Source organism: Camelus dromedarius, chromosome X (genome assembly GCF_036321535.1).
Source record: "Camelus dromedarius isolate mCamDro1 chromosome X, mCamDro1.pat, whole genome shotgun sequence".
NCBI lineage: Eukaryota > Metazoa > Chordata > Mammalia > Artiodactyla > Camelidae > Camelus > Camelus dromedarius.
In genome coordinates, this window is record NC_087472.1 from 101,462,132 (window position 1) to 101,489,948 (window position 27,817).

At 42.2% G+C, this 27,817-nt stretch overlaps 1 protein-coding gene and 1 pseudogene across 8 annotated transcripts in view; one reads left to right on the plus strand and one right to left on the minus strand.

The window, feature by feature from the left end:
* Positions 1 to 2,640, minus strand: part of LOC116151028 (protein Mdm4-like) — a 44,895-nt pseudogene extending 42,255 nt beyond the window's left edge.
* Positions 2,641 to 21,691: 19,051 nt separating this feature from the next.
* RAI2 (retinoic acid induced 2) overlaps positions 21,692 to 27,817 on the plus strand; it is a 58,839-nt gene continuing 52,713 nt past the window's right edge. For 6 of the 8 annotated variants that reach the window (XM_031445806.2, XM_064483364.1, XM_064483366.1 and 3 more), the window contains exon 1: positions 22,260 to 22,495. The gene's annotated coding sequence lies outside the window, so the exon portion shown is untranslated. Of the gene's footprint in view, positions 21,906 to 22,259; positions 22,496 to 27,817 lie in introns of those variants that run through there. The other 2 variants (XM_064483363.1, XM_064483365.1) reach the window with 1 other exon arrangement.

Genomic DNA, 27,817 nt, shown 5'->3' on the forward strand with positions numbered 1-27,817 from the left:
GACCATGTAGCTCTCACCTACCCCTGCCCTACTCCCTGGGAAAGTGACCCTTCTCAACATGGAGGGCATCACTCTGAGCATCATGAGAACATCTGCCAGGTCCTTTGGTGGAGTGAGGCCCCAACCCTTTCAATACCATCTCCTTTTATAATTTGCTTCCCTTCCTGCTCACCATGAACCCTGCTTTCTGACATTTTCATCTACAAGACAACCTGCTTTTAAATGCCATGATACCCAAAGAGAAGTTAACCAAGCAAGCTCCGAGGAGTCTTGTGAGAACAGAGGGAGAGAGAGTCCTTTGTAAGACATTTCTGGACAAACAGTAAAGGTGGGATTATGATTTTTGTTCTATGACTCTACTATGGCCTGAGGTATTTCAACAGAATTTGTGGTTAGGGCTCATAAACCATTCTGAGATTCCAGCCCCACTTAGAGGAGTGAGCTCTAAAACTTTTTTGACCCAGGCAACTGTATCAATAAAAATATTTTGTGCATGAATGGCCAATACAGATATATTTGTTTCTAAATTATATCTGTGTACTCCTGCTCTAATGTATTATGTACATGATAAGTCCCACACCCAATGATACACTTTGAAAGGATGAAGAAAAGATAAAATGAATAATATTTTTAAAGTCTTTCCAATTGTGATAGCTTCCTACTATAATTTTCTAAAAGGTCAAGAAATTATACACAGTCACAGAAAGGTTTGTTGCAGTAGCAGACATTGTCAGTGTCCAGCCGAGATCCCCTTGGCCCTGTTGGTCATTTGCAGAAGTTTCCTGTAAGAGCAACAGCTTCTTATGTCTCTCTTCATGAAAGCATTCTCTCACTGTTAAAGTGTGGTCAGTATGCACGGGGGAGACCGGAAGTGTCAGGGACCTAAACAGCCTAGGGATGATCCTTAACCAATGAGGATAAGAGTCAGTGGATAAATACCCCAACTTCCTTGAACCTCGGAGGAGGGACAATTTTTTTCCGAGTCCCCCAGAGGGTCCTCAGCAGGACAGAGTCCCGGGTGCTCAAAGTAGTAATCCACTCATCAGCATACGCTTTATTGGCTTTCCTGCCTTTGTGTGTCACTTCCCCATGCCCTCACTGTGCTTCCTCCAATCACCTCCCGAATAAGATACTTGCATCTAAATCCTGGTCTTGAAGTCTGCTTTGGGGGGACTCCAAATGAAGATAATTGTTAATAACATATTTTAAGTGATTTTTAAGTGTAAGTTACTTGACAATTTCTATTTTAAAGTACTCTGATTAGATGTCCTCATTTTATATAATGTGCTGAGCTACTACTAGGGTGAGAGAATTGGCAGTGCTGCCAATTTTTCTTATACTTTTGTGAGCTTGTGATAATGGTAGTATCTTGATCTATGGTTTCTTTACAGGGATTTTTTTAAGTTACTTGCCAATTTTGAAAGAGTTATTAATTAAAACTGGGTAACATAATTTGTAATGCCACCTAACCAGGAACATGTAAACTGTAATACTTTGTAATACGCTGAAAGGAGCGATCACATGAGGACTCCATTGTCAACTATTCCCAGGGTGGTACATGCACTCCTTCCTCAGGACACCTTGTAAAACGTGAAACATATGACCCTCTCATACAGACCACTAGTGGCAATCTATATATTAAATAGTAGTAAAACTGAATCTATCTATTCATTCTAACATTTGTTCCCTACATCCCAATGTATTATCTCATTCCTGGGGTATGATGACCCCATTTTGGAGACTACTGCTCTAGAGACTCTTAAGGCCATGTCTAAACAGCCAAAGCCAAATGGAGGATTGAGGCCAATGAAAAAATACACTCTCTAACAGAGAATCACCACTCGGGGCAAAGTAGGTATAGTAGGTGGGCAGTATTTCTCTGACTTGATGTCCATGAGTCCTTGAGTTCTTGAGTGCTGTGTCTGAAGGAAGAAAGAGGAGTTAGAGTCATGAAGTGTGCAGGTAGAGAAGGGTGGAGAAATTGGAAATGAGGATAAGAGAGCAGAAGGCAGGGTTTTGGTTCTTGCCTGGTTTGACAGAATGGTTTTTGAGGCTCAATGGAGAAAGATATTATTGAGGTCCAACATGGAAGGAGCCATTTTATGAGACGCTTTGATGAGACTGAACACAAGCATCTTTTTTCTGGGGCTCAGGAGACAAAGAATACCACACAGTGGAGAAGAGAGGTGTTCTCTGGACTGCTACTGCATCATGGACCATTTAGGGAGCATGGCAAGAGAGCACACTTGGTGGGGAAGTTGGACTTACCAGCAGCAGCAGCAGCAGCACTAGGAAGAGACCCTCACTCCAGCTTTGAGCCGGTGAAACTGACACGGGGAAGCCATGGCCAGAGAGAAGCAAGATGTTTTCATAGTGGATGAGTGGGTCCTGCGACTGCCACAGTGTTTCATGTGAAATCCCTCCAGGGACATCCAGGACTACTTGATCGAAAGGGGGCTTTTCTAGAAAGCTGTCTGTTTGGGCTGCTGTAACAAAAATGCCAGGCACTGGGTGGCTTGTGAACAATAGAAATGTATTTCTTACAGTGCTGAAGGCTGAGAAGTACAAGATCAGGATGCCAACCTGGTCAGGTTCTAGTGAAGGCCCACTTTTAGGTTGCAGACTGCTGACTTCTTGCATTGTCCTCACGTGGTGGACGGGTTCAGGGAGCTCTCTGGGGGTCTCTTTTATAAAGCACTAGTCCCAGTCATGAAGGCTCTGCCTTCATGGCCTAATCACCTCCCGAAAGCTCCACCTCCTAATACCATCAGCTTGGGGGTTAGGATTTCAACATAGAAATTTTGAGGAGGACACAAATATTCAGACCACAGCACTGATGACTCTGAATTAGCAGGTGGAGTTAAGAGCCAGGAAGTTTGGATTAATTTAACCTCATTCATATCCCCCAGGAGACATTTGGTTCACAGTAATAACTTGGGTCTTTTTACTGTCAAAGAAGTAAATGAGTATTTCACTTCAAATAATCATTTCTCCACTTTGCTTTGGCACTGTACAGCCAGCAGCCCCATGGCAGAGAAAATAACAATGACTTTTTACGTGTTCACTTCACACGGGGGCAGTATTTGGTGCAGGGGAATACTGTGAAGCATCAGTTGATGATATGATATTGAAGAACAAATGGAGAGGAGAACCAATAATATTACTGCTTCTTCTAAGCAGGTTTCCAAGAGCAGACTTGCTTCCCGCTGCTCTGAGTTGCAGAATTATAGATGTTAGAACTTGCCCTATGAATGAGTATATCACTCCTCTTGGTGAATCATTTGTACATCGTATGAGTGGTATCTTGTGGCTGTGACCCTTAGATTCCTCCAGTTGAGTAATAATTTGTACTATTGGGTGAATTTTTGCACTTGTAGTTTACAAACTTGATCATTCTTACCCAACTCCTTGTCATCTCACCTCCTCATAGAGTCATGATTTAAATAGCTCAGTTGTGAGACTGAGGTCTCAAATTACCAAAGTACTGTAACTTTTCTCACAAATACTACAAGACTTGTAAGAGGAAGCTAAGACCCCCAAAACCAGTGGTACCTCATATAGAAGTGTCAGCTAACTGCAAGATGAACACTTTTGAAAGCTTGGTTCACTTTTTTGGGATGCTGGGAAGCCATTTAATGTGCTGGAAGAAATTTGGGGATGAGTGAGATGGCATCCCAACATTTTGAAAGTTAAGAGATTTTTCCAAAGATACCTTAATCTATTTCCAGTGAGTACTTTCCCATGGCTCAATATAACAAATAGTCATTGCCCAATCACACTTGCTAAAATACATAAAATACATGTGTGTATATATATATATATATATATATATACACACACACACACATATATATATATATGATTTTATGTTACATATATGTATGTTTGAATCTTTCATTAGATTTCTAAAAGTTGACCCTGAAAAAGGAAGAAATATAGATACCATTATATAGAGAGATCTAATGAAAGACTCAAAAACATTTAATCAGGAGGTGGTCAGCTTTTATCTGAAATCCTGTATATACCATTGGGAACAAAGGCTTAGTTTATATGGAAGTGACAGTGGGCAAATGAAACTCAGAAATGTGACATTTTAGAAGTTGTCATGGATAAATTCTAGAAGTCAGAAGCTTAAAGATAAGATGCAGTTTCACAAACTTATCCAAATGCCAATTATAATTTAATACTCTCTCTCTAGGAGTAAGTACTCCATTGGTGGTAATCATTATCTTGAAATGAATTCATGAACATTAATTAAGCCACCTCCAAGCAGGATAATTAAGAGACAGTTAATAAAAGACATTTAATACTAGTTATATTTTGTGAACAGTTGTCTCTATTGAAACTTTTTGTTCATTTGCCAGATAGGTAAAAGGTACTTGACTGTAGTGGTATATTTTCTGGCAGAGGTTGTGTTTGGAGTTGGAGAGCGGCACCCTGGGAAACAGTGTGCTGTTACCATGGTCTTGGAATGTCATAATCCTGAATTCTGCAACCATCCTGCAGCCAAATGCCAAAGCAATTTTGGGCAAGCAACCTAATGCTTCAGCTCCCCTGGTTTCTAATCCCATCATAAAACAAATATAATAATAATCTCTCTCTGCTTCTTAACACTCTTTCTACCCTTGGCTTCAATGTCCTCTTCAAAATCTTTCTAATCTCTCCTTTTACTTTGCTCATTCTCAGTAGCAAAGGTAGTATATTTGATACCTGGAGCAGATCATTTTTTGAAGTGCCCTTTATTTCTATGCCAAAATTATTTTTAGTATCAATCATATAACAATCATAATAATATTTTTCTTCAATTATTCTTTAGTTTTAAAATAAACAATTAAAAAGAAATTTTGGTCTGTACAAGATGACTTCGACCCATTTCTCCCTGATTCCCCCTGCTAAGTATAACTATAAACACTGGAAAGAACTTAAGAGGCAAACAAAGGAGCACTCTGAAATGTGGGAAAAGGAACTGGTTTGGATCCGAAGAGGAACAACACAGCCACAGGATGTCTTACATCCCCACCTCCCCTCAACAGAAGAAAGCAACCCACGCCTAGCATTTCCATAACCCCAACCTAGCAACACAGGGTAGCCCAGGTAGGCTCATTACTCTACCAGATGAAATAGTATGTTCTCTGATAACACCAGCTGAATTTGACAGCACTGGTAAACTGGATGGATAAGGAGCCCCTCTAAAAACAAGCAGCTAAAGGAAGTGCTTGCCTCTCTTGCCAGACCTAAGACTAGCCTGCCTTACTGAGAGACACCAAGTGGCAGGTTGACACTGGCAAGAGAGATTCTGCCACACACAACAAGCTGCCTGACCCAGGAAACACTCTTCATCCCTGTGGGCCCCCAGACTCCCTTCCTCCACCTAGAGACATCAGATGGCCCTGCCTGGAGCAACCCCTTTCAGGCAACACCATCAGGGAACAGTGGGAGCCCTCTCAGCAGCGCCAGATAAACCAAGAACACCAAAAAATACTGCAAAGACTCTGAAAAATAAGCTATTGTTCAAACCACACTCCACAAAAGTAGGCCAGGACCTGCATGCTAAACCTAAACAAGTGACTCCTGCTAAAATAAAAGATTTAAGTAGGACCTAGAGTCTCACAAAATAATAGTAAAAATGTCCAGGATACTAATGAAAACCACCCATCATATCAAGAGTCAGAAAAATCAAAATGTGAATGAAAAAAAAGACAACCAACTGATGCCAAAACAGAGATGAATGAGATGTTGGAATTATCTGACAAGGAGTTTAAAGTATCCATAACAACAACAGCAACAACAAAACTTCAACAAGCAATAACAAATTCTCTTGAAACAAATGAAAAAATAGAAAATCTCAGCAAAGAAATACAAGTTATGGAAAAGAATGAAGTGGAAATCTTCTAACTGAAAAATATACCAAAAATTTTAAACTTCCTTGATGGGCTCAATAGAAGAGTAAATATGCCAGCAGTTACAATCAATGAACTTGAGGACAGATTAATAAAATTTATTCATCTAAAAAAGACAGAAAATAGATTGGAAAAAATGAATGGACTCTTGGGGGCCTATGGAACAATAAGAAAAGATCCAACATTCATATCATTGGAGTCCCAGAAGAGGAGAAAGAGAATGAGGCTGAAAGACTCATTTGAAGTAATGATGTAAAAACACCCCAAATTTGGCAGAAGAAAGCGCAAAGATACAAGAATCTGAGCAAACTCCAAACAGGATAAATTCAAAGAAATTCATATTGACACACTGTAGTTAAACCTCTCAAAGCTGAAGGCAGAGATATAATCTTGAAAGCAGCTGGAGATAAAATGATGTTGACCTATCAGGAAACACCAATTCAGATGACAGTGGATTTCTCATCTGAAACCATGGAAGATAGAAGGAAGTGGTACAATATATTTCAACTTCTGAAAGGAAAGAACTGCCAACCCAGAATATCCTTTAGCTGAGAAGGGGAATCAAGACATTCTAAGATGAAAAACATTAAGAGAATTAGTTGCTTCCAGACCTACTTTTAAATATTGGCTAAAAGATGTTCTTCAAGCAGAAAGGAAGTTATAAAAGAAGGAATCTTCAGGCATCAAGAAGGAAGAGTTAATTTTGTATCCTGCAACTTTACTGAATTTTTATTAGTTCTAATGGTTTTTTGCTGGGGTCTTTTAGGATTTTCTACACATAGGATCATGTCCTCTGCAAACAGTTACACTTCTTTTTTTTTTTTCCAATGTAGATGCCTTTTATTTCTTTTGCTTGCCTAATTTCTCTGGCTAAGATTTCCAGTACTGTGTTGAATAGAAGTAGTGAGAGTGGGCATCCTTTTCTTGTTCCTGATGTTACAGGAAAAGATTTTACCTTTTAATCCTTGAGTATGCTGTTAGCTATGGGCTTGTCATATATGGCCTTTGTCATGTTAAGATAAATTCCTTCTATACCTAATTTGTTGAGAGTTTTTATCATGAAAGGATGTTTAATTTTATCAAGTGCCTCTTCTGTATATATATTTAGATGATGTGATTTTTATCCTTCATTCTGTTAATGTGATGTATATTACAATTATTGATTTGTGTGTGTTCAACTATCTTGCATCCCAGGGATAATCTCCAGTTGATCACGGTGTATGATCCTTTTAACGTGCTGTCGAATTTGGTTGCTATTTTGTTGAGGACTTTTGCATCTCTGTTTATCAAAGATATTGGCCTGTGTGATTTTCTTTTCTTGTAGTGTGCTTGTCTGGCTATGGCAGCATAGTAATGCTGGCATAATAAAATGAGTTTGGAAGTGTTCCTTCCTCCTCAACTTTTTGGAAGAGTTTGAGAAGGATTGACATTAAATCTTCTCTAAATGGTTGATAGACTTCACCAGTGAAGCCATCTGGTCCTGGGATTTTCTTTGTTGAGAGGTTTTTTTTTTATTACTGATTCAAACACTTTAATCATTATTGGTCTGCTCAGATTTTCTGTTCATGATTCAGTCTCGGTAGGCGGTATGATTCCAGGAATTTATTAATTTTTCTGGGCTATCCAGTTCATTGGCACATTATTTTTCATAATATTCTCTTAAGACCCTTTTTATTTCTGTGATATCAGTTGTAACGTCTCCTCTTCCATTTATAGTTTTATTTATTTGAGTCTTCTCTTTTTTTTCTTAGCCTAGATAAAGGTTTGTCGGTTTTGTTTATCTTCACCAAAAAACCCTCTTAGTTTTATTTTTATCTTTTTATTTTTCTAGTCTTTATTTCATTTATTTCTGCTCTCATCTTTATTATTTACTTCCTTGAACAACAGAAAGAGCACATGGGTGAATACAAGAGACTATCCTTCTCCTAATTTTATAAATTATATTTTACAATCAAAACAAAAGTTATAACACCATCTAATACTCAAGACAATGATATTTGAAAGCAATGAGAATAAAGGGACTTAAATGGAAGGAAGATTTCCACACTTTACTTGAAGTGGCAAAATGTTGATATGCTAGAATATGATCCATTGCATATTTATGTTGTAATATTCAGAGCAACCACTAAGAAAGCTGTACAAAGAGATACATTCAAAAACAGTATAAATAACGCAAGGTGAATTTCTTAAAAAAAACTGTTCAAGTAATCCACAGGAAGGCAAGAAAAGAAAAAAAGAGGAAACAATCAAAAAACAAATAATAAAATGGCAGACTTAAGCTCTAACATATAAATAATTATCTTAAATGTAAATGGTCTGGATACACCAATAAAAAGGCAGAGATTGGTTAAGTGAATTAAAAAACATGACCCAACTATATGTAGTTTATTGGAAAAAGAACCTCACTTCAAATTAAGCGACACACCCCTAAATAATCCATGTGTCAAAGAGGATGTCTCCAGTGATGTAACTACATGGAAACAAATTAAAATGAAAACACAACATAAGAAAATATGTGAGATGCAGCTAAAACAGTGAGAAATTTATAGCAGAAAAGAGGAAAGATCTCAAATCAATAACCTAAGTTCCTATCTCAAGAAACTAGAAAAAGAAGAGTAAAATAAACTGAAAGCAAGAAGAAGAAAGGAAATAATAAAAAGCAGAAATAAATAAAATTGAAAATAGGAAAATAATAGTAAAAATTAATAAAGTGCCGATTCATAAAAAAATAATATTGATAAAGTTCTAGTACAGCTATTAAAAATAAAAATAGAGAAGAAAAAAGCACCAATATCAGAAAGTAAACAGAGCTATCACTACAGATCTTATTAGGCATTAAAAGGGTAAGGAAATACTACAAACAATTTACACTAATACATTTAACAGTTTAGGAAAAATGGACCAATTCCTGTAAAGCCAGAAGGTACCAAAACTCAACCAAAATGAAATAGATAATCTGAAGCATCCTGTGACCACTACAGAAATTAAGTTTGCGATTTTAAAATTCTCCAAAATAGAATTCTCTAGGCCGAATTTCATAGGAGAATTCTACCAAACATTTAAAGAAAAATTAACATCAATTATACAAAATCTCTTCCAGAGAATAGAAAAGGAGGAAAATTTTCCAACTTATTTATGAGGCAAATGTTACCCTGATACTAAAACTGGACAACTAGTATAATAAAAGAAAACTACGTACCAATATTGCTCATGAACTTAGACACAAAAATCATTAGCACAGTATTAGCATGTGGAATCTAATAATGTATAAAGAAAATATAATTAAGTGGAATTTATTCCAGATATGCAAGGCTAGTTCAATATTTAAAAAGTGTATCAATGCTGATCTTCGACAAAGAAACAAAGGCAATACAATGGAATAAAGATGGTCTCTTCAACAATTGGTGCTGGAACAACTGAACATCACATGTAAAAAAAAAAGCTAGACACAGACCTTATACCTTTCAGAAAAATTAACTTAAAATGGATCTTTGACCTAAATATAAAATGCAAAACTATAAAACTCCCAGAAGCTAACAAAGGACAAAACCTAGATATCCTTGGGAATAGCAGTGACTTTTTAGATAAAACACCAAAGGCACAATCCATGAAAGATAGAACTGGTAAGCTGGACTTCACTAGAACTTAAAAGTTCTGCTTTGCGAAAGACAATGTCAAGAGAATTAGAAGACAAGCCACAGCCTGGGAGAAAAGATCTGCAAGAGATACATCTGATAAAGGACTTTTACCCAACATATACAAAGAACCCTTAAAGTTCAACCATAAGAAAACAGACCAATTAAAAAATTGACCAAAACCCTTAACAGACACCTCAGCAAAGAGATACAGATGGCAAGGAAGCATATGAAAAGATCCTCCACATCGTATGTCATAAGGGAAACTCTCATTCACTGCTACTGGCAATGCAACATGGTATAGCTGCTTTGGAAGATAGTTTGATGGTTTCTTACAAAATTAAACATACTCTTCCCATAGGACCCAGCAATCCCACTCTTTGGTATTTACCGAAAAGAGCTCAAAACTTACATCCACACAAAAACCTGCATATGGATGTTTATAGCAGCTTTATAAATAATTGCCAAAACTTTCAGGCAACCAAGATGCTCTTCAGTAGTTGAACAGATAAACTGTGGTACATCCAAACAATGGACTATTACTCAACACTATATGGAATATTATTCAGCACTAAAAAGGAGTGACCTATACAGGCCATGAAAAGACATGGAGGAAACTTAAATGCATATTACTTGAGTGAAAGAAGCCACTCTGAAAGGCTAAATACTGTATGATTCCAACTATATGACATTTTGGAAAAGGCAAAAAAAAAATCAGTGGTTACCAAGAGTTGGGGGTCAAAGGAGAGATGAACAGGTGGAGCACAGAGGATTTTTAGGGCAGTGAGATACTCTGTATGATATTATAATGATGGATACATGTCCTTATACATTAGTCAAAATTCATAGAAAGTACAACACCAAGAGTGAAATCTAAGGTAAATCACAGGCTTTGGGTGATTATGATATGTCAATGTAGGTTCTTCATTTATAACAAGTATACCAGTCTGCTGAGTGATGTTACTAATGCAGAGGCTATGCATGTGTGGGGGCAGAAGGTATATGGAAAATACCTCTTAATTTTGCTGTGAACCTAAAACTGCTCCAAAAAAAAGTTTTTAAAAAAATAAATCAATGAAATTTATCATATCAACTGAGTAAAGAAGAAAAACCAAATAATCAATATTAATTGATGCAGAAAATACATTTGACAAAACTTAACACTCATTCATGATACAAATTCAGCTTTGTTCTTTCTCAAGATTGCTTTGGCTATTTGGGGTCTTTTGTGGTTGGATACAAATTTCAGGATTGTTTATTCTTTTTCTGTGGAAAATGCCATTGGAATTTTGATGGGGATTGCACTGAATCTGTAGATCACTTTAGGTAATATGGACATTTTAACAATATTAATTCTTCCAATCCAAGAGCATGAGATATCTTTACATTTATTTGTGTCTTCTTCAGTTTCTTTTCACAGTTGTCTTACAGTTTTCCATATACAGATCGTTCACCTCCTTGATTAAACTTATTCCAAAGCACTTTATTCTTTTTGATGCTATTGTGACTGGGATTGTTTCCTTTTCTTTTTCAGATAGTTTGTTGTTAGTGAATAGAAACACAACTGATTTTTGTACATTGACTTTGTATCTTGCAACTCTACTGAATTTGTTTATTAGTTCTAACAGTTTTTTTGGTGTGGTCTTTAGGGTTTCCTATATATAAGATCATGTCATTGCGAAGACAACTTAATTTTTTCATTTTGGATTTGGATGGCTTTTGTTTCTTTTTCTTGTCTAACTGCTCTAGCTAGGACTTCCAGTACTATGTTGAATAGAAGTAGTGGGAGTGGGCACCCTTGTGTTCCTAATCTTAGAGGAAACACTTTTAGCTTTTCAGTGTTCTGTATGATACTGTGGACTCATCATATATGGCCTTAATTACATTGAGCTACATTCCTTCTATACCTAATTTATTGAGAGATTTTATTATGAAAAGATGTTGAATTTTGTCAAATGCTTTTCTACATCTATTGATATGGTCATGTGGTTTTTATCCTTCATCCTGTTAATGTGGTGTATCATGTTTATTGATTTGGTATGTTGGACCATCTTTGCATCCCAGAAATAAACAGAACTACAGAAGACCCCAAATAGCCAAAGGAATCTTTAGCAAGAAGAACAAAGCTGGAGACATTACACTTCTTGATTTCAAACTATACTTCAAAGCTACAGTAGTCAAAACAGTATGGTACTGGCATAAAAACAGACACATAGACCACTGGAACATAATAGAGAGCTCAGAAACAAACCTACACACATATGATCAACTAATCTTTGGCCAGGGCTACAAGAATGCACAATGGGGAAAGGATAATCTTTTCAATAAATAAAATGATGCTAAAAAAACTGGATATTCACGTGTATGAATGAAGTTGGGTCCTTTTCTTACACCATACACAAAAATTAACTCAAAACAGATTAAAGACTTAAATGTAAAACCTGAAACTGTAAAACTCCTAGAATAAAACACAAAAAAAAGCTCCTTGACAGTGGTCTTGGCAATGACTTTGTGAATATGACATCAAAAGTACAAGCAACAAAAGCAAAAATAAACAAGCAGGATGACATCAAACTAAAAAGCTTCTAGACAGCAAAGGAAGTAACACAATGAAAAGGCAACCTGTCGAATGGAAGAAAATATTTGCAAACCATATATCTGAGGTATGTAATACAAGAAGTTAATATCCAGAATATATCAGGAACTCATACAACTCAATAGCAAAAAAATCACAAACAACCTGATTTTAAAACTGACAAAGGACATGAATAGACATTTTTCCAAGAGGTACAGATAACCAACATGTTTATGAAAAGGTGCTCAACAACACTAATCAGAGAAATGCATATCTAAACCACAATGTGTTATCGCCTCACAACTGTTAAGACAGATATTATAAAAAAGACAAGAGATAATAAATAGAGGCAAGGGTATGGAGAAAAGGGAACCCTTGGGAATGTAAATTGATGCAGCCATTATGGAAAACATTACGAAGGGTCCTCAAAAAATTAAAAATAGAACTACCATGTGATCCAGCAATCCCACTTCTGGGGTTTGTTGCTATTATGGCATACATTTATTTTGTATTAAATAAAAGACACATACACACAAATAAGATGCAAATATTATAACTTAATTAATGAGTGAGAGCAATAAACTAAAAATCACCTTAGGTATATAAGTAGAAAGGACACAAAGAAAAATGGCCCATCTTCCTAGTAATCAGAGAAATATAGTTTAAAACAAAATGAGACAAATCTTTTGGCCTAGGCTAGTAAGTACTCATAAGGCAAGTACTTTCGAAGCTCGTATTTGGAGTTGTAAGTGGAAAATCCTTTATCAGTTTGGCAATATATAAATGTTTCTGTGTCTTCCCCAGAAATATTACAGCTGTGTATTTATTCTGAGAACTATTAATGCGAAACATTGACATACACAAAGATACTAATTATAGAGTTCTTTACAACAGCAGAATTTGGAAATAGCCTACACATCCAACAGTAGGGCAAAAGCTAAGTATATGGTGATGAATCCATTTAATAAAATTGTTTATTGAACTACTGAAAATGTTTATTGTGATTATGTAATATTATTAGAATGCATGGGAAATGCTTATTACTTGAAGATATTTAGAGACAAAAGCAGGACTAAAATCACATGTAATATTATTTCACTTGAGTAATGCTATCAAAAGAAAAACTTAGAGGGAATATACAAATTTGAGAGTGGTTATGATTGAATGGTTATACTGAAGATAGAATAGCCTTTATACTTTAATTTGTAATGAATGCTATAATGAAAAATCATTTTTAAAAGAATGAATTAAATGTATTTGGCAGTATTTCTACATTACACAAATATTTTATTTTTTAAAGGTCACTTCTGTTTGCAAATAAAATGTTTTTGTTTTTCAAAAAAAACAAAAACAACCACTATAAATCTCTAACGAAGACCCATCTAACAGGAGTGAAAGAGCTAATCCGGAATGGTGATAGTCTGCAAGTTATGCAAATACCCTTGTCAAGTTTGGGGGCAGTCTTTTTAAGGCAGGACATTAGTGAGTGAAAAACCAACTCTGTCCTATGCAGACAGCAATGTGGACCTCAGAGACTAATGGGGACTCTGGTGAGTGGGGTCAGGTGGTGAGGCTATAATTCCAATGGAAGGCATGAGAGCTATGCAGAGAAACAGACCCAGAGGCCTAATCATAGGGCTGGATCCAATGTGGGGGAGGGTCATGGAGAGGACCGCCTGGTGAATGCTGTGAACTGGTGAATGTGGCTGAGTAGTGCATCAGGGACACTGGGAGAAGCCAGCTTCATCTCAGACTCACACATTGGTGGTCTGGCTCAGAAATTAAGCAGGAATAATCCTGGGGGCAAAGGGTGTCAGATATTCACCTGATATCTGATACCTGAGGGGCCGAGGTAAGCAGGGGCTGACGGCAAGAAATCTGGGGAAAGCACCTGGGTGTTGACTTGGCAGAGAGGCCACAGATGCAGAGGATGCAGTGAGAACTGCTAGCCATCCTAGCAAGAGAGATTTTACTCTTGCTCTCTTTTCTTCCTTCTATAAAATTGTTCCATTCATAAAATTCAATAATTTGAGAAATTCTCCCAACTGAAGAAAAATGAAATGATTAAAGTTCCTTCTGTATTATACATTGATTTTCCTGTTCAAAAATGAATGACCTTGCAACTCCTTTCACCCTTGAACTTAGAGCAGTGGAAACCTTGTCAGTTCTGTTGGAGAGACTTGCCATGCATGAATTGGGCAAACCTAATAGTCCATCCACACACTGAAGTTGCAGGAACATGCAGCGCCTTTTGTGGCACAAACCATTTGTGAGAATGATGGCCACGTTCTCGTTTGTTTATAAGCTGCATGCTAGCGAGGTCAGATGCTGCGTATCTGTGGGAGAACAATAGATTTGATGGCTGAGGAAGCCCTCGGTAGCTCTTCTTCCAAGAGACAATTGCAGACAGAGAGTCTTGCCCTGACCACAGGGCCAGGCACAGGGGACTGCGGTTTTCCATGATTGGGGATATTTAGGGGCCACCGCTTTTTTTCCCCTTTAACATTAACACTCCTGCCTTGGAGTGTCTCAGTAGTTATTTTTTATGATTGTTTTGGATAATATTCTAATTATCAGTGCTCATTACTCCAGGGCAACTTTGCCGATGTTTCCTTTCTCACTAGGAGCTCAATCTGGCTCATTTGTGAATGGATTTTTAAGAAAGGAAAAGGTGTCTGACACCTGGAAACAGAAGAAGAGTTGGCAGGCGTAGAGAAGTGTGTGTGTGTGTGTGTGTGTGTGTGTGTGTGTGTGTGTCTGTCTGTCTGTCTCTGAGCATCATTTTCCCCATTGGAAGGCAGGCTGGTGTGTGGCCATCTCTGAGCTAGCTATCCTTGGTCCTTTATGTGCCAGTATTTTAATCACACTCACGCCATAATTGGCCTTGTTATTCCATTCCAGCAAGTCACCTCTCCAAAACCAAATCTGGATCTATTTGCCACTTCACCAAAACCCACTGCCTTATTATTTCATGCCCCTGCCTCCACATCTCTTTCCCGGCTATAATTTTTTGTTTCTGGTCCTTTCTTCGTGACGAAATGCACGCTACTCTGGCTTCTCGTCTCATGCAACCTGGCTTCTCACTTGGCTTGTACAGGGCTCTGCATTGATTTGGACAAACCCTGACAGCCTCAGGTGACGGTCACATGGCTCCAACCCCAAACCCACTCTGTCCACATGCTCGCTCCACACAGAAAAGGAAAGCGTGTTTCACGGTTACAAGACTTGTACAAGATGGGAGATATTGACTCTCCTTAGAAATAAGACCAAAGCACAGACGTGAGGGGAGATAATCATGAATTTAACTACTACTTTTTTAAGGTTTATTTTAATTTTTTTTATCGAAATGTAGTTGATTTACAGTGTTTCAGGTGTACAGCAAAGTGATTTAGCTATACATACAGATATATTCTTTTTCAGATTCTCTCCCACTTAGGTTATTGTAAGATATTGAATATAGTTCCCTGTGCTGTATAGTAGGTCTTTGTTGTTTATTTTATATATAGTAATGTGTATCTGTTAACCCCAAACTCCTAATTTATCCCTCCCCCCTTTCCCTTTTGGTAACCATAAGTTCCTTTTCTATGTCTGTGATTTTATTTCTTTTTTGTAAATAAGTACATTTGTATTTTTTTAGGTTCCACATATAAGTGATATCATATGATATTTGTCTTTCTCTGTCTGACTTACTTCACTTAGTATGACGATCTCCAGGCCCATCCATGTTACTGCAAATGGCATTGTTTCATTCCTTTTTAAGACTGAGTAGTATTCCATTATGTATATATACATGTATGTATATAAATATACCACAACTTCTTTTTCCATTCATCTATCAATGGACATTTAGGTTGTTTCCATGTCTTTAACCATCACTTACTGAAGGTCTCCTACATAAAGAGAACTGAAGTAGGTTCTGTGGGAGATGTAATCCATGGGTCCTCCCTTGATGCTGACAGTCAAGTCGGAAAAACAAGACATAAAGGGGATGGCGGCTACTGCCGGTACAGTGGGTCCAGAGAGAGAATGTTCTGGCTCAAAGCCCCTCAGAGCAGTGGGAGGGCAGGAGGTAGAAATAAACTCTGCTGACCCTGAATGCAGGAGTCTTAGCCCTTTGTCAGAGGCAGGAGAGTGTCCTCGAGGCACTGCTAGCATGGAAACCGTCACATGCCCAGTGGGCTTCCAAATCCAGCAGAACCATGGACTTCAACCATGTTCTAGTTTAGATCATTTTCTGTACTTGTCTTCAATCAGATTAAAATATCAGTTACTGACCTACTTACCTTCTCCACTTGTTTTTGTTAGATTTCTTGATTATAGAAAGGCCCTTACCCCCTTATCTGGGACTAAAGCAAACAAAACAAAGTGAAATGAAACAAAACAAAACAACCCTATAATCCTGCATGTATGTCTTCAGATGCTTTCAGTTGCAAGCAGTAGAGACCTGACTCAAAGAAACTTAACCTATAAAGAGCAATGTAATAGGAAGCGCAAGTTCAGGTAGCTCCAGAGGTGGTTGGTTTTTCTAGCAGTTCAATAACAGTCTCATAGCTCCAGGTTTTCTCTCTATTTTTGTTGTGCTGCCTTGAGCATCAGTTCCCTCCTAGCACCATAGTGACCATCCTGGTTTGTTGGTAAAACCAGTTTATGCCTTCTGCCCTGAAATAATTAGTAGTAGCAGCCCCTTCCTTCCTCAGTAATGTCCTAGTTTAGAGATCAATTATAGGATCACCTGCGTTGTGTTCTTGCTTCCAGTTTCACATGCAGTTACATTATCTTCACATCCATTGGGAGAGGGAGGGATTCTCTCCTGAAACAGCAAGGACTTACCCATAAAGCCTCCAGCGAATCTCTCCTCTCATCTCTTTGGCCCAAATTATAGCAGGAGGGATGCAATTAGCCTCAGATCACACAGACCCCACCCTAAAGTTAGGATCAAATTGTAAGGTACATGATTTCATAGAAGAATGATGGATACCTGAACAGTATTTGGGTTCTATTAGGAAAGAGGAAAGGCAAATGCAGAAGGGAGCAGCCACAAGCAAACCATTTATAATGAGCCTGCTTCTTACTCTTGACAATTTGTGAAAATCCTCTGAAGTCAAATGCTCTCCTGATTGAGACTAGACAGAACAACAGCTGAACTATCAGAGACTTCAGTGCCAGGAAGGGACAGTACCTCACTACTCTGTGTGTTGTAGCAGGTAGCTTATTACTGTAAAGTAATAGCTCCTTGGGATATGTTTGTCAGTTGCCCAACTGAAGGACCAACTCATGTATCCTTTGATTCAGTCTTTGCTAAAATTAGCAAAGATTTCACATGAACTCTATTATGCTCTTTGGATAAAATCAGGGTATAATAAAGTTCATGTGAAATCTCCAAATGAAGAATACTGAAGCCCCCATGCTGACTGTATTAGAACTCTCTGTTCTATCAAAATAGTCAAACCCTTTGGGCTCTGGATATTCCTTAGGTCAAATGTCATTGCAGTTGGACTGTCTCTCTGAATGCTCTCCATTCTCTTTCCCTGAGCCTGGATTTGGTTTCAATCCTCTGTGATTTAATTACCCCTTGCTATTCTTTTTAGCATTTATCCCTTTCACTTTGTGATTATGTTTTCAAATGCCTGCCTCATTCAGTTAGTCATCCAGTAAATATTCTTAACCACCAGAATTTTTTGAAATAGTTTCAATTTTAAGTACATTATTCAACTTCAGTAGAATATAGACCCCTTAAGAATTTCTTGCAAGCAATCAACCCTTTCCCCCAGTCATAGTCACACCCATGAGCGTTAAACTGACATCTACGACTTCAGAGCTTCCTGGAACTCCTAGAGAAATCCACAGTAATGCTCGTGCAGATTAGATCAAATCATGTCGGCTCAGCCATCAGCTCAAGTCACATATGTCTTCTACAGAGCGCATCAACACCCAGGGCCCAACAACTCTCAAATCTAGGTCTCCAGCTTAGATTTTGAACTCCAGACCTGCTCTTGCAGATGCCTACGGGACTTCTCTATGTGGCTACCCAACAGGTACTTCCAACTCAAGATGTCCTAACCAGAACTCCCTGGAGCAGACACTGACGGTGTGCCACCCTCATCACTTGGATGCTTCCATTTCAGCGTGCTTCACAGACATCCAGCTGCCAGCATCTTCTCCCTGTGCCTGAGAAGGAATCTGCCAATTCTGGGTGGCAGGTTGAAATTGCCAGAAAATCAGCACCCCCTGGGCCCTTAACCAGCTTCCTCACCTCCTGAGTGGCACAACACTCTTTTCATCATGTCCAAGAGTTTGCCTGCGGGATTAAGCTCCAGTTGCCCATGACGGTGATTGGCCTTGATATCATCCCCCATTGGCTGCCATCTCCACTTCCCTACCAGGACTTCCTTCACCTTCACATTTAGGATCTGTTTCTGGGGGAACCTACGGCATTTATCATCTCCAGCCCCAAATCTACTTGTCTTTCTAGGGACATCTATCTCAATGACCACACCCCCACCCAATTCAGAAAGCCAGGTGTCAGTTTCTCCAACTCCTCCTGTTTCCTTCATCATTAAGTCCTGTTGATTCTATATCCCAAGTACCACAACTCAAGTTCTGACCCTTCATCTCTGCTGGCACTGACTTGACTCAAACTCTGATCATTGCCACAGTCTCTCTCACCTGGTCTCCCAGCTGCCAATCCCATCCCGCTGCAATCAGCCCTTCATGCCCACCGCCAGAGTGGTCATTTCTCAACCCAAATCTTTCCCAGTCACTCCCTTGCTTAAAGTTCTTCGATGCTCCCCACTGACTACAAGAAAAAGCTCCTTCACAGGACAGACCAGGGACCTCAAGGGACTGCTAGCTTCCTCCACCCCTCCTTGCTGCTGTTCTTCTCAGCCCCCACTCAGCTTCACACAATATTTGTAGCCTCCAGATCCTAGCTTTAGTGCCTGATATTATTCCCTTCACTTGGAATGGCTTCCCATTCTTTGAAAAGCTCCCACTCCGCGCTCACTGCCCTGCTCTTAGCACCATCTCTATGCCATCTTTTCTGACTGCCCTGCTCCATGCCACTCCCTACACCTTCCTGTGCGGGGACAGGTCCACTCCTTTGGGATTCACCTAGCCCATTTTGTAACCCCTCATGTACACATAGTGTCACATTGTATTACTAATAGTTTATTGACTGGCCTGCGAGCTCCTTGGGGTCAGCAAGACATGTTAACCATCTCTCTAACCACAGTCCTTAGTTCAGTGACTGGCATACAGCAGGTGCTTCATAGATGTTTATTGGATAAATGAATGAATCGCCCATCTGGCACGCAGGTGAAAACTAGATTATGAGTAGATGCTGTATTAGAGAAGTAGGATATAGATCAAAGAATCAGATCTGAAATGGGAAATTTCCTGCGTCCTTATTTAAAATCACCAAATACTAGAATTACAGAACTCAAAAATCACCCTGAGCAACCCTGCAAGATTTTTTTGGTTCTTTCCTGCTATTTTGGTTTGTCCTTTCTTTCCTCCATTTTCCTAGGTAAACCTTTAACTGTATGAATGCAGTACTTCCACATTAATGTCCCATTTCTGTCCCCGAACATCTCCTCCCCTGCCAATCCAGACCCTCCCTTTATGGACTCTTCCCCTTCTCTCTGCAAGGGCAGCCACAGTGAAAATACAGAGGGATACCACTGCACATTTCTCTGGAAATGGGGGCCATGATGCCTGTTTATTATGCATTAATCTGAATCAATATAGTCTTTCCTGAAAACATAAGCACCTCAAAGGGCAGCAAATATGAATCACAATTGCCAGCGAGGATCAAACATTAACCCAGGGCTGTGATGAGGCCAACAAAAGAAATAGGCTAGTAATTGCCTTCCAGGATATCAGTCCCTACCTTATACACACATACCCCCTCAACACACACAAAACCTTTATGGATCTTTCATCCATGAACTTGCCCAATTATAATTGTCCAGTTGTGTCTTTAGTTATATTCAGGCTAGATCCTGGCAACTGAGACCTCACATACCTGATCCAAGGACTCAGAACAGTTATGAATCTTTAGAGGAAGTCTTTGGCTTCTGACATGAATGAAGACACATTCACAGACATATATTTCCACAGGTATCATTAATGACTTACAGCTGATTTAAAACCCCTAGAGCCTTATTGAAACAAGTAGGAACTGGTACTTTCTGTTGATACTCATTTCTATCAGTTCTTAAACTTGCATTGTATGTCTTTCTTCTCTTATGTTGATTGGGTACTTCTTAATTTAACTTTTTTTTTTTTTTCAAAAGAGGAAATTCCTTATCAAGGAATGGTACCACCAGAGCTGACTTCTCCCTTAGGGGCAGTAGGCACCATGCCTGAGGCCCAAAATACTTTCAGAGGCTCAGGGAAATGTTTTCATTTCTTTTAAAATCAGAAGAAAACGTGATCTTTTAGGTCAAAGAAAATGTTTTAATATATAATATTAATACATTTGTCTTTACACCAATGCAAACATAAAATGTAATTGTTACTATTTTTTTATGGAGGAAAGAGTCCACAAAGGCAAAGTGTCCATGCAAGGCATAATGTTTCTACCACATTATGTTTGCAACACAACGAAGTTAAAATAGAACCTTTCAAACACAGGTTCCAGTTCTCATACTAATCATAAACTTGCCAGGCTGCACACTCTGTGGGGCCACCCCAGGTTCTGCCTGACGCCACTAATGTGAGTGTTGGGGCTCAAGGAGGTCTGAACACGCAAAGGACAGCAAGAGTCAGACTACTGTCTGCTCAGATTCAAGTAATTTCTGCTCTGCCATTCTCTCTCAAATATCTGCATCCTATTTTGATTACCAGAAAACACTCTTTTCATCTTTAGGGATTAATTAAACCAGTGCAGTTGCTTCCTTTGCTCTCTTAAAACATTTATAGGATTTGGGGATTTTTTAACTTTGTTTTAAAATGATCAATACTACTACTGCTACCTATGATTTATTTACTGGTTAGGGACCATATAGTCATCATCTCTGTCACTTCAGCTTCTTAGCCCAGTGTCTGGCAAACACTAGGTGCTTAATAAATGTTAGATTAACAACTGAATCACCTCTCAGGCAAGTCTGCGGAAATGCGATTATGTCCGTGGACTGATTTTGTCTTTAATAATCTCATACATTGTGAAAAGGGTCTTCGAGCTGTATCCCAACTGGCATTTTAAGGAGGTGGTCCCTGGGCCCTCAACACCTCTCCCGCCTCCATCCGCCAGCCACTTCCTCCCTCCTGGGCTCTGTTCTCGCTCTTCTCCATCCTGGGGTCTGGAATGGTCCCCAGCCCGCCGGGAGGCATCAGGGTCCGTGCTTGGGCCTCGCTCCCGAGCGTCGCCCCCCGACCCCCGCGCTCCGGCGCCCCTTCTGCCACCCCGCGCCTCCCACAGCCACGCCCTCCCCGTGGGCGAGATCACCTGTCCCTCCTCCGCCGCCGCCTCCTCCGGTACCCTTTCGCCCCCCTCCTGCTCCCCCTCCTCCGCCACCTCCCCCAAGCCCTCCCCTTCCCCGCCTCCTCCCACCCCTCGGTGTATATAGTAAAGGCCGGGCGCCGCACGCAGACACACACTCGTCCGGACACAGGCGCATACACGCTCACGCACGACCGGCAGCGGCGGCGGCGACAGCAGCTCGGTGACAGCGGCGACGGCGGCTCCCACCGCTGCTCACCCCCTTCAGGCTGCCGGCGGCGAGGCCAGACCGGAGAGTTCCCGCACCCGCGACCACCCCGCGGCTTCCTGGAGGCGGCGGCCGCGATTGCAAGGTAGCGGCCGCGGCGCCCCCGTGCGGGCCGGGGTCCCCCCACCGCCCTCCCCGCGCGGACCTGCCACCGGGACGCAGGGGGCGCGCCGGGCTGGGCGCGCCTGGCGGGGCCCGGCGACCGGGGAGGGGCCTGCTCCCGGGGGCAGGACGGCGCCCGGAGGCCGGGGCCAGCGGGGAGGGCCGGGCGGGGGCGGGGACGCGGGCCGAGGCCGCCACCCGCGCGGCGTCCTCGGGCCCCGCTCCTGCTCCCGGCGCCGCGCACTGGCTGGCGGGGCTGGGGCCGGCTGGGGAGACGGCGCCGGCCGGCGGGGCGGGGTCCCCAAAGTGGGGTTTGGGCAGCCACTGGCGCTGGCAACGGGCGCAGAGGGCGGCGCGCGGCGGACTCCGCGCCCGGGCATCGCACCGGGCCGCCTCCGGCTCTGCCGCTCTGCCCCGGCCCGGAAAACCCGGTGCCTTCCAGGCCCTTCGAAAGATGGATTCTGTTGACGTATCTGGCGGCCCTGGCGAGCCGGGTGGAAAGTTGGGTTTTGCCAGATCGCGCTGGGCTCGTCTTTGTGACGCTCGACCAGCCCCGCATCCTCCCGGAGCCGGGTGAGTGAGCGTCGGCGCCTGGAAGCCCTCGTGCCCCCCAATGCCCAGACCCGGGGTGGCCGCACCAGCTTGGGCTTTCTGCCATGTTAGGCACCGAGCAGCCTTCTCGCTGCATTTTTGCGTGCGTTTCAGCGGTGCTTTTTGCTGCGGAGGGAGTTATTGCTTCTCTCCGCGCTGGCTTTTTTCGGGGTTGGGGTTGTGCTCTGTGTGTTTGCTTGTTTGCCGTTTAAAGCCCGACTATTGTTCAGGATAAGCTCCGCCTGGGTGGAGAAATGGCATCCCACCACAGTTGCCGGCGAAGGGTAGAAATGTTGCCAACAGCTGCTGCTTTGTGTTTCCCTATCAGAAGTCCCCGGAGTAGGTTTGGGGCACGACGGATAGATGGAGAGAGGGAAGGGGCACGGAAGAAGAAGGTGGCTGTGGAGAAGCGAATCATCACCCACCCCATGGCACGAAGTCAGCCTCCCTTTCTGCCTGCCAAACTTTTATGAATATTCCTTTTGTGGCGGGGTGAAGCTTAATGAATTCAGCCCAGTTTTCAAGGGAAAAGCAACCCGGCTTTAACAATGGTTTGAGAACTTAATCAATGAGAAAAGCAGGGGGAGGGGGAGGAGGCGCTGATACCGTATCGGGGATGTGGCTGCTGCTTGCAGAGTCAGGTATGGGAGAGGTGGGCAGGGCAAGGCGCAGCGCCGGGGTGACCGCGTTCCCGGAACTGTCAGTAGCTCTTACCTGTACCCGCTGGAGCCACCACAGTCGTGCCCCCACCTCACGGTCTGGCTAGAACTCGGTGACGGGGCTTGAGGGGCCGCTCGCGGCAGTGCGCGGGGCCGGCCCCCTTCATCTGGCGTTTTTAAGGATGTGTAACTATTTTGCTGAGGATAAGTGACATCAACAGAATGATATTCCGCAGAGCCCGGGTGTGCAGCGATGATAAATAGATACGGCCAAACAAAGTTTTGATAACCGCGGATTCTCATGGCTCGCTGTTTCATTTGGGTCTTTGTTTTTGTTGGTTTAGCCTTATCGCTCATCCTCTGGTGTGATCCCTTTATTTAGCTGATTCTTAGAAGCTTCTCTTTAGAACGGAGAGAAAAGCAGCCAGCAGGGAGAAAACAATTCTTAGCCTTGCATGCATCGGGCAAGGTTTTATGTGCTTTTCCCGGGGAATATTTCCCACCGTTTTCTAGATAAATCTCTTCCTCCTTTTCAGTCATCAGAATCGTTTGTTTATTGACCAAGAGACTTCTGATAACTTTGCAAATGTGTTGTGATGTGCCTTTGTTATAGTTGAGGGGTGGCAGCGTGGGAGGAGAACAGTGGAGAGGTTAGTGGGTGGGAGCCGCTTACTAGAGCAGCCTTATGCCCCCACACACTGTTTTGTCCTTGGCGTTTTCTTCCTAAAGGGAAATATGGGAGCTCTGCCACTGTTGGAAGCTGGAGCGGCTGGAAGACTGGAAGCCCGGTGGCATCCCGGTTTCTCTGCCTCTTAGAAGCCCAGAAAAGCCACCTACCCACCCACCCCCTACACACAATATCCTATGAATGGGCACGTCTGTCTCATCCTGACAGATGCCCACTAGAGGCATCTACAAGGTGACTGGGCACTGGGAGCCAAGACAGACTGGCACTTGGGGTACTGGCTGCTCTGGCACCAGCCCATAGGATTGGTCAGCCACCCAGGGGGGTCCTTTATCATGCAAAGAAGCCCCAGACCTCCAGAGGTGAGATTTGGCCCAGGAAAACCTGCCCATTTCAGGAATAAATGAGAAAACAGCTTTCCGGGTGATGCCAGTTGCCAACGTGAGAACTTGGTTGGTGGGCATTAGGGCTATAACTGTAAAACAAGTGAAAAGTCTTGTAGCCAGAAAACAGAGCCACCAACACAGGGCACCTGAAATGCAAAAAAAAAAAAAAAAGAGAGAAAAAGAAAAGGCTGGGAGGTGTGTGACAAGGTGTTGCTGGGAGTGCTATAGCATCAGGAAACCAATATGGCTCTAGCTGTAATGACCCAAAAACTAGATAGGACTGGTCTCCCCAAAACTCAGAATGGAGGTATTTTTTATGTAGAGATACCCATACACACTGTGCTCTGAATCTACAATAGGAAAATAGCAAATGTCTGTTTTCTGACTCCTTCTGTAACCTTAGATTTAGGGGAGGAGGGTGGTGGAGGAGAGTAAGTCCAGAAGGAAATTAACATTTGTTGTTGCCCTCTGTCTGCCAAACACTTCACATGTGGGAAACCATGATGTGACAGAGGCATTATTTTACAGATAAGGAATTTGAGGCTCAGAGAAATTTCCAATCACGTGTCTGATTCCACACTTCAGTGGTTACAACTTAAAGAGGCAACATGATCCTCCCCCAAGTCTCTTACTTATTTCTCCCAAAGACCAGAGTCTTAGCCCCTACCCATTCATAAAATATGGTACATGACTGGGGGTGGGGGCACCAGTGAAGCAGTCCAGCCATCAGGGTACATGCTTATGTGCCAAGTAGATAGAACCCAAATAGTCCCTAACTATTTCACATGGGAAGACTGTGCCTTTTCATCTTGGAATCCCCAACATCCGACTGTTGCTTAATAAATGAGAGTTGAATGACTAAATGATGGAGCTGATGGAGTGAATGGTGGTGAAAGGGAGCTGTAAGTCATTGTCAAGGGAGAAATCCAGAGATTTGTGTTTGGTTGGGGACTTGGAGCTCCTGGTGTCGTGCTCCAGTTCTAGCCCTGGGAAGTTCCCAGCTGACAAGCCCACGAGAAATGGGCAAAGCATTCCATCTTGTACATGAGGAAACTGAGGCTGAGACAGATTAAGTAATTTGCCTGAGGCCTATGGTGGAGCCAAAGGTTGGGTAAGGTATTTCTGACTCTTAAACATCTCAAATAAATAAACTCTCAATAAAAATGAGGTGGGGTCTTGCTATGCAAATACACCATCAAAGCAAGTCCTTTAGCCCCCTTCCAACTAGATGTAGCCTTTAACTTCCTAGAAATTCTGGAGCCACTGAGAGAGCTAGGATTTGAAGCCATATATGAGATGTTTCTGACTCTGCTGCCTCCCTGATCAGAATACAAGGGGAACTTCAGAGAATGAGGCTCTCAAGTAGGGGAAAATATGGCTAATTGCACTCTCCCCTGCATAAAAGCCTGTGTGGGATTCTGAATTAAGCTTGATTTGGGCATCAGGGTGACATCCTTGCTGTAGAGTTGGCAGCACTTGTCTTTGGAGAATGCTTCTGATTACCACTTCTCCCTCCCACCTGACCGTCTGCCCAGATGCCCGTCGTCTCATTCTTTCCAGACTCAAGGTGTCTCCTTTGTGGCTCACAATTTCTGATGAGTCTCTCAAGTCTACTGCTCGGTGTTCTGATGACAGCTGCTGAGGAGGTGATTTGGGGGACCAAATTAGTACTTCTAGATTTCGCTCATGACCCTCCTTTTCTCTCCAGCCGAGATCACACACAAGAACACACATGCACATACAGATGCAGGCGCAGGTAATTTGATCATATTTCTGTGTCTGCTTCACCAAATTAGATTGCAAGCCCAGAGTTGTTATTGAAAGAACATACGTGACTTTGGTGATCTTCTGTTCCAGCCCCTGCCTTCAGCAGATCGGAAGAGCTAAGATACAAGCTGCTCAAGCAGCAGATGCCTTAAATAATGATGATACTCGCTGGCCTTCCCGCTGCTGCAGGGGCAGCCCCCCACAGTGTCGGCACAGGCAGCCCCCCACAGTGTGAGCATGGGCCCTGGGCCTCTCGCAAGAGCCCATTTTTATCTCCACTTAGAGGTCAGGCTGGGCTTCTAGAACATCCCAGCCCTTGCCATTCCCACTGGTGCTCTCATTCTTATAGTCCATCCTGCTCTCAACTGTCAGTCTGTTTCCCACAGCCTTTTTGGTCTTTCAGCCCAGCACTGTCTAATAGAACTTTTTATGATGATGGAAATATTCTATATATGCACTGTCTGTCTGGTATAGTAGCCTCTAGTCACATGTGGCTTTTGAGCATTTGAAAGGTGGCTAGTCCAAAGTAGGATGTGCTGCGAGAATAACATATGCGCAGGATTTCTAAGACTTAGTACCAAAAAAGAATGCAAAATAGCTCATTAATAACTTGTATATTGATTACATGGTAAAATGATAATATTTTGCATATATTGGTTAAATAAGCTAGAGTATTAAAATTAATGTCATCTGTTCCTTTTAATCTTTTTAATGTGCCTACTAGAAACTTTAAAATTATATATATGTATTTCTCTTAGGCAGTCTTTGCTCCACCAGCCTGTGCCTTCATCCTTGTAGCACTTCCAGAAGTTTCGGGGGGCATAAATGCCCTGTGTCTCTGTGGCAGATGGGAGGCATGGTGCTGACTCAGGAGCTACAATGGCCTGGCATCAGGCAACTTTGATTTTCAGTGGTGAAGGTGCTATTTTGGGGAGTCCCCATCAAGCCTACCCATGAGCACGTTTGCTCAGTCACCTTCTGTGAGATATGCAGGTTCCAGAAACTTAATGGAGATGAGAGAGCAAGGCGGGGGTGGGGGTGGGGGCGGGCGGGCGGGACTGGCTTTCCTCTCCTCCATCCCAGCCTACCCCAGGCTGGTGTCCTTGTCCATTGGAGAGCCGTCTCCCGCCTGAGCAGCTGATTTCCTTGACACCTGCTCTAATAATATCCTTCCCGGGTATGTGTGTTTAGAGAATAGTGTTCCAAGCAGACACCCTAATGCTGAGAGTGGGTTATTTGGGGCCAGGGCCAGTCTTAAAGAAGAGAAAGGAAAAGGGGGGATGCACATAGTCATTTCCTGACAGCTTGATGAAAACAAGAGCAAGGGAATAAATACAGCTTTTGCAAGAGAGACAGAGTAAATGCAAGGAAGCCCAATTTCACAGGCCCGCGGTGCCACAGATGAGGAACCCTGAGCAAGAGACAATTCAGGAGTGGGACGGGGAAGGCTGGCAGTGGGCACTGTGGTCATCCTGGTCCCTTCCCTGGGCCCTGGGCATGGCCCAGGAAATGAAAAGAGCTGCAAGAATGAACTTGGGGCTGTGGTGATTTATAGGTCAGGCGCCTGTGGCTCTGGCTCCTGAGGGGGCTGCCCCCACAGGGACCCTTGGCTGACCTCCTTGAGCTCCTCGGAAGGAGCTGGTTTTGTTTCCCATGGCAGAAGCAGACTGTTTACTGGAGCACAGGAAGAATCCGACATTCTGGCGAAAAATAATTCATTAACAGCCAGGGTATTACCAGTTCCCTGGAAAAGCTCCTCCAGCTGCACGGTAGCAACTGTTCTTTCTCAGCAGCAGAAGTGGGCCTC